Raw genomic sequence first — 8217 nt, 5'->3', positions numbered from 1 at the left:
GATCAGGATATGCGAACGGTGCTACAAGGTAGATCTTATCGGGATCCTCCCTAGGGTGAAAGCATGAGAGAGTTGTAAGCCTTGCAGAGCCCCTCCCGTAACGATCAGGATATGCGAACAGTGCTATAAGGTAGACCTTATCGGGATCCTCTCTAGGGTGAAAACATGGGAGAGTTGTAAGCCTTGCAGGGCCCCTCCCATGACAATCAGGATATACGAACAGTACTATAAGGTAGACCTTATCGGGATCCTCTCTAGGGTGAAAGCATGAGAGAGTTGTAAGCTTTGCAGGGCCTCTCCCTTGACGATCAGGATATGCGAACGGTGCTACAAGGTAGATCTTATCGGGATCCTCCCTAGGGTGAAAGCATGAAAGGGTTGTAAGCCTTGCAGGGCCCCTCCCGTGACGATCAGGATATGCGAACAGTGCTACAAGGTAGACCTTATCGGGATCCTCCCTAGGGTGAAAGCATGAGAGAGTTATGAGAGAGTTGTAAGCCTTGCAGGACCCCTCCCATAACAATCAGGATACACGAACGACGCTATAAAGCAGACCTTTGAATCCTCCCTAGGATGATCAATGGGAGAGTTGTAAGCCTTTGCGAGACCCTTCCCATGATGATCGGGATGCATAAATGATGCTACAAGGTAGACCTTTCCTGGATGGTGATCAAATGGGAGAGTTGTAAGTCTTTGCGGGACCCCTCCCATGACGATCAGGATGCACAAGCATGAGAGGCGATACAATAGTTCCAGGGTCATCCCTTTGTATACCAAGGAGACGGTCATCTATCGAGGAATTGCTGCAAAAAATAATAATAAATAAAACATCACCTTCTACGAAAAAAAATTAAAAAGAAAAAAAGAAAAAGAAAAGAGAAAAAAAAACATGTGAAAAAAAGAAAAAAAAATTAAAATAATGGATTTTTTTTTTAAAAAAAAAAGTACAAGAGAAGAAGAAAAAAAAGGAAAATTTTTTCTTTTAACTATCCGTAGTTTCATCCATTGACTCAACCTGCCTCATCAAATTGAAGATCTTAAAGAGGACAATAGAAGAAATCAATTAAAGAGGACAATAGAAGAAAAGTCTCAATGAAAATAGAAATCCAAATGAGGAAAAGCTCTCATAAAAAGTTCAGGTGCTTCTATCAATTCGCCATCGAATGGATCTAACAGAAACTCTGCAACCATACAAATTCATCGAATCAGAAGGTTTTCCATTGGATCTATTTGAAGACTTACCTCTATTTATAGATGAGGAAGCGGTTATGTTTAAAGAAATATATATAAAAGAAATCGCAACAGTTGGAAGATTTATCTCAAATTCAATTAAGATTCTTTCAATTATTTAAGATAGTTAACCAAATTGGTTGAAATCCATATTTGACTAAGTTAAAGGATACAACAAACAATAATCTAAATACCTAAATTTTACTTGAAATTGTCAAGTTTTATCAAGATTCAAATTAAATCAAAATTTTAGTATATTTCAAATTTACATTGGTGAGAGTTGGATGCGAACCAAATTATTGAATTTGAATTCAAATTATAGTCAAAATCAAATTTTTTGAAGACAAAATTTGGCATATTCCAAAGTTTATGTCAAATCCAAATTGGAATGAGACAAAAATACTATTCGGGTACCAATAAAATTTTATCCAATGTTGAAACTTTTATATAACTTAAGTGTTGCCTTAAATGAAAATATAGGTGCATTTCAAGCTTCACCAAATTAAGGTTGAAGTAAAGAGAAAGACAAACTCGAAATTCTACTCCAAATCAAAATTGAAGCTAAGAGAAAGGCAAAGTCAAAATTATACTTCAAATTTGCATGAAGAATTGAGATTATTCCGTACTAAAAAAAAAGTTGTTAAAATTTGGGATACTACTCAAAATTCAATTTGCATTAAAGTGGAATATAAATTCTACTTTAGTTCAAATTAAAGTCTACATGGGAGCAAGAAAGTCAAGGACTAAAATTTATCTTTTGTTTACTTGGCGAAAGTGTGTCAAAACAAAATTTCAAATCAAAATTTTGAGCTAAATTCTCATATTTTAATCATGATGATGCATTAAATTAAAAGGGTCAAAATCGTACTTTGATTCTAAATTATTTTATATAGATTCACACATCGTATATACGTGTATAAATCTCGAAAAGAGGGCATTTGTTGAACGAGAAATTTCGGCGAATCACGAGTCGCCACATCATCAATAAAAACCCGAGCCTATTGGAAAAATTATAAGTTGGATTGGGCCGAGTAATTAAGGTCGCTCGGGCCCAACCCAATTCAAACCCGTGGTGAAATTTTGAGCTAAATTAAAGATTAAGCTCGAGCCCAGTATTTCGGTCCAACAACAAGTGGGTCCAAGCCTAATTTTAGCTCAAACCCAATTTTGGCCCAGTAAAGTAATTAGGCTCAAGCCCATGTAAGGGCCATGAGAAACCTCTATAAATAGAGACATTATCTCTTCATTTGGAAGAGGTTGGAAGAATTGAAGGCAAAAGCTCTCTGAAGATCTAAAGTCTGAAACTCCAAGGATCTGAATAACATAACTCCTCCAAAGCTTTGAAGATCAGAAGTCACTAAAGCTCTGAAAATCAGAAGACACTAAAGCACTGAAGATCAAAAGACATATCAAAACTCTAAAGATCAGAAGATACTAAAGCTCTAGAGATCAGAAGACATATTAAAACTTTGAAGATTTAAGCTTCCAAGATCCAAGATTCGGGCTCTTAGGTGTTGAAGACTAAAGCTTCTAAAACTTCGAAGACTGAAGTTTTCAAATTCTAAAGAATTGAAGATCTGAACTATTTGAAGCTTTGAAGATTAGAAGATTTCAACAAATTGACCGTATCTTCATAACCTACAAGCTGAAGATTCGATCTTCTCAAACCCAATGGCCAAGCCTAAGCCCATCTGTGAACTTTATAAATAGAGAAGCTCTCCTCATTTAGATAGATCAGCAATTCTATACTTCAGAGAGCTTATAGAGAATTCTTTACAATCAGAAAACTCTTTGACTCCTGAAGCTGACCACACCTGAAGACTGAAGTCCTTCGAAGATACAAGCATCTTGAAGACTGAAGTCCTTTGAAGATGCAAACATTCTGAAAACTAAAGTCTTTTGAAGATACAAGCATTCTGAAGACTGAAGTCCTTTGATGATACAAACACTCTGAAGACTAAAGTCCTTTGAAGATACAAGCAATTCTACATTTAGAGAGTCCAAAGAGAATTCATCAACAAGCAGAAGACTCCCAAGACTCCTAAAGAAGCACTCTTAGAAGATAGAAGACCCTTAAAGACTGAAGTCCTTCGGAGATACAAGTATTCTTCCAAGACTTCAACTCCACGATCATCACGTGCTTCACTTCCTCAAATCAAGCGTATGTATTCAACTGAGAGAGAATCAGAGGATCAAGTACTAGAGATCAAACCACATCGCATCAAATCAACTTCAACATCAACACCAACTTAAGTTCTACTCCACGAAACAAGTTTCTCCATAAGTCTCGTGCAAACACTAATCCTCCAAGAGGATCAACAAGCCCAAAGGTCGATCATCCAAGAAAATCAACAAGTTCAAAGACCGATCCTCCAAGAAGATCAATAAACCTAAAGGTCGATCATTCAAGAAGATCGTCAAGCCCAAAGGCCGATCATCCAATAAGATCATCAAGTCCAAAAGTCGATCATCCAAGAAAATCAACAAGCCCAAAGGTCGATCACCCAAGAAGATCAACAAGCCCAAAGGCCGATCACTCAAGAAGATTAACTAGCTTAAAGTTTATAGTTTATTTTGAAAGCATCAAAATATTGGTACTCACTTTCCACAAAATTAATACAAATACAAAGTTCAAGTTCCACGAAATAAATTTCTCTTGAAATCTCGTGCGAACAACAATGACCATACTTTAGATGCAAATCATTGTAAGAAATGTGAATAAAATAAGCTTAATATTAAAAAATAAAAATAAAAAACTAAATAGTTACCAAACAGTGTATAAATAGTTACCAAACAGAGTCTAAGTTGTTTGTTTTTTTTTTTTTTAACGGGATGGAGAATCGAACTTCTAATATCGATATATGATAATGCAAAATTTTAGTTGAACTAGATTTTGATTGATGATAGACTTAAAAGTATATTTAAACTAATATATAAAATTATGCACGAAATATCGTCCTCCTCATTTTTGTTTCGCTATCTTTGACAGTAATATCGGGTTCTAATATCTAACATTAAACATGTTGAGAAATCACATAAATAACTAATTTGATAAAATATATTAGTTTATTTTCTTTAGAATATTTACATAGGGTTGAGCCTCTCAATGGGCTTGAACATCGGCCTAACGTACGCTTTGGGCCGCCGGCCCGCTATTTTGCCTTGAAATTGCTTCGGTAGTTTCGGTACCCACCAACTGTTTTCTGATATGAATCTTATTTTGCTGAAATTTAATAAAATATTTATCAAAATCGCAAGAATTATAAAACTAGTTTATACTATTATTCTCCATCTTTTTTTCTTTTTTTTTTGGTATATAGTTCTCAATCTTTACAATATTAAGGTTAAACTGGAATGATTCTGGATACACACAAATTTATATATATATATTAGAATTTAAAAGACTGGATTATCCTTGAAATATTAAATTAAATCTATAATACAACCAAATTTGAAATCTTCAAAATGGTTTTTTAATCGACTTTTTGAGAACTAAACAACCAGGAATAATTTTGGATTTAGAGCCCATTAGAATGAAAGAAGAGAGAATCTAATAAGATCAAATCATTAAACTGTATAATTAATCCCTAAGAAAGATTGCAATTTGTAATCATTCACATCACAAACATTGGCCAAATCTTCTTTATCTTTTAGTTCCATCAAAATCATCATTTTTTATCTTTTTTTTTTTTTTTTTATCCCTTTTCTCCTTTTCTTTTATCATTCTTTTTCTTTTTGGGGGGTAAATTTTGATTTTTCAGGTAACTTTTAGCTGATTATGGGAAACTTGGCCTTTAAGTACATGAAATTTTTTTCACTCGTGGTAATTATTTTTTGGTAAAAGGTTAAAGGCAAAATTAATGATAAAAAAAAAAGGGGCATGTGGGGTTAATTGTTTTAGTGGAGAGATGATAATTTATCTATTCTAAAGTGAGAAACTTAAAGATAGTTTAATTAGTTAGGTACCGAGTCTTTTGAGTAGAATGGGGTAGGAGATTCGAATCATAAATTGCGTGGTCCTTAGAACACGTTAATGTCAGTTCAATTTAAGCTAATTTCGGGGTTATGTATCAAGTTTCTAAGTTTAAATTTATTCAATTTATTCACTAATTAATTTTTTTAAAAAAAATCTAGACCAATGTTTTTAATAAATCAAGCTAAATTGTCAAAAATTAGAAAAGTAGTATTTACAAAGTAATTATTTTCCTTCAAAATTTGACTAGAATTTATAAAAGCTATATTAAGAATTTAGAAGAAAATAAGTCACAATAACTAATATGTCCTTTTAAAGTGTATGTGTAACCATTAATAATCTTCAATCCATTATAATAAATTGCGTAAGATGGCCGAAATGGAGTACCCGATAAAAAAAAAATGGTCAGTTTTTTAGAATACCCAATTAGAAAAATGACCATTTTTTTGGATAGTATGATTTGTGATTAAAATATGTTGTGTAGGCCTCAGCTGAGCACTTAATTTTCCAATTCTGCCCTCTTGACATCAAATACGGTTGAGACATATTTTTCCACTATTTTAGCAAAATTCATGGCAGTTTTTAAATTTCTGTAGGAGGAATTTTATTGGATTGATTGTTAATTATTAGTTATGATCTAAATTTAATTAAAATTACAGTGTTGATTTTTTTTAAAGATTCGTCTCGTTGTTCGATAGTTACGTTGCCCAAGTGCGCATTTTGTAGTGCGATCAACAAAAGGTTTCTTTCCCTTCCCTTTGCACAGTAACACTTCCATCAAAAAAAGATTTCTTCCCTTCTGAGTATGTAAATGTGTGTATGTTTTTTTTTTTTTGTTGTAATCTAAATCGATGAGGATTTGGATGAGAGATAAATTGAGAATTTAAATCGATGTTAATTGGGATGGATAGATAGCATAGGAGATTGTGAAGGAGACGAAAATGGATATGGTGGTAGTGGTGAAATTTAGTGTGTTGAAGTCATTGTTGCAATTTACAATTAATGTTTGACGATTTTTTAATACATAGTATTTGTGTTTTGGGTGAATATGAAGATTTTAGCTATGAGAGTATTTATGTGGGATGTAAGCTATTTTTAATATAAAGAAAATATGATAAAGATTATTCCTCTACTTGTATAGACTAAATCCAATAAACTAAGATCCATGGCTATTACATAAATACTTGAAGACTAAAAATGGATCAAGTTTGAGTAAATAGCTAAAACGGTCTATAGTATATGAATAATGTTGGATACCTTATTCTGGTAACATTATTGATGTGATCCTGAATCATTCATGTAGAGACATGTGAATGTGGGCGTTCTATGCAATGAGTTTGTATAAGACTAGAACTAAGAAATAAGTTACTCTTACTTTATAACGCTATTTACTATGAACTCCTGCTCCTTAGATTTGTATAAGTGAGAGTTAACTCAACAGTGCCGGCTCAATAAACCTCCCATTTCACGGGTAAGACCGGATAGATAGTTGGCGACATAGGGTGCAAAATGAAATTCACTCCTACCCGATTTAGGGATAGTAGAGGGACTCGGTTTAATGATTAGATCACAAACCATTTGTTCATTAGAGGATCAGTGGGACTTAAGGAGCAAAATGTAATTTCAGGGGTAAAACAACATTTGACTTAGTTGTTATGACGAACAACGTCGACTTACTAATTATGGTTAAATCAATTGGACATAAATATATCTACAATGAGGAGAGCGCAAACATCGAGCTATAGTGGTGTGTCTCGATGGTTAACGAATATTGATTAATTCGGATTAAAGAGTTTAACCAATTAATCTCAAATCGTTGGAGCTCATGATCTGTAGGTCCATAAGGTCCCTCTACTAGCTTGTAAAACATTATACCTTGGATTAGAATATTGAGTGAATTTGAAATGTTCAAATTCAATTTAAGATTTCAATTTGAAGTGTTCAAATTTCAATTTAGGGTATATTGAAGTGTTCAATTTCAGTTTAGGGTTTGTACAATTATATTCAATATAATTAACGTTTAATTTTGTAGAAATTAAACATAACTAGAGAGTTTAAAATATTTAAATATTGATTACATGAATAGGGATTCATGTTTTGAACTAGGTACTTTATTTTCAAAATTATGAAAATTCAATTTTGGAAATTGAATTTTAGTTTAATTTAATTTAAGTTACAATTAAATTAAATTAAGTTTTTAAAATTAAAAATTTTAAATAGTTTTAAATTATCATAGTGGGATTTTCCCTAAGTCAACACTTAGCCACTTTGATATTGCTCTTTGAGGTGTCAATCAACAATATTAAGAAAGTGCTTGTATGTTAAAGCTGGATATATACTTCAATTTTCAGAATTGAAGTAGTTTTGCATGCTGAATTTATGAAAATTCTGAAGTTATTCAAACTCTCTCAAACCCTCTCATTCCTACTCAAAATCCTTCTCAATTGAGAGTTCCACCATTCAACTCCAAGGCTAAAAATAATAGAGAAGACTCCCATGGTGGTCTATTAAAGATTTGAAGGTCAAATTCATGGAGTACAACAAGGATCAAGAGAGGAAATCTACTAGAAAATCTATTTTTGTATGCTTTGAACTCAAATAAGTGTAATTAAAGTGCTCAATGATTCTGTTTCCTTCCGCGTTTTGTATCATTATTCTATAAATTAGTATCAAAGCATGATTTAAGCATTCAATTAATGATTAACTTGAGTTTGGTAGGTAAATTTCTAGCAATGCATGTTTGGTGACTTATATGATTTTTAATTCAACTTTGGCATTAGAATTCTCTTTGATTTTGTTGTTAAATTTGTAATTGGATCTTAGTCGATGAGTCTTAATGTTTGATTAAGAGTCTGTAATTTTATTGGAGTTAATAGAGTTGAAAATAGACTATAATTAAAGATTAAAGCAAGCAAGTTCAGCTGGAAAAATTGGAAAAGAAACCACGCCACAGCGTCGCAACGCTGCACAGATAGCGTTGTAACGCTATTCTTCATGAACTCGAGGCATTGCAA

Source organism: Benincasa hispida, chromosome 1 (genome assembly GCF_009727055.1).
Source record: "Benincasa hispida cultivar B227 chromosome 1, ASM972705v1, whole genome shotgun sequence".
NCBI classification, from domain to species: domain Eukaryota; kingdom Viridiplantae; phylum Streptophyta; class Magnoliopsida; order Cucurbitales; family Cucurbitaceae; genus Benincasa; species Benincasa hispida.
This window is presented reverse-complemented; position numbering follows the sequence as displayed.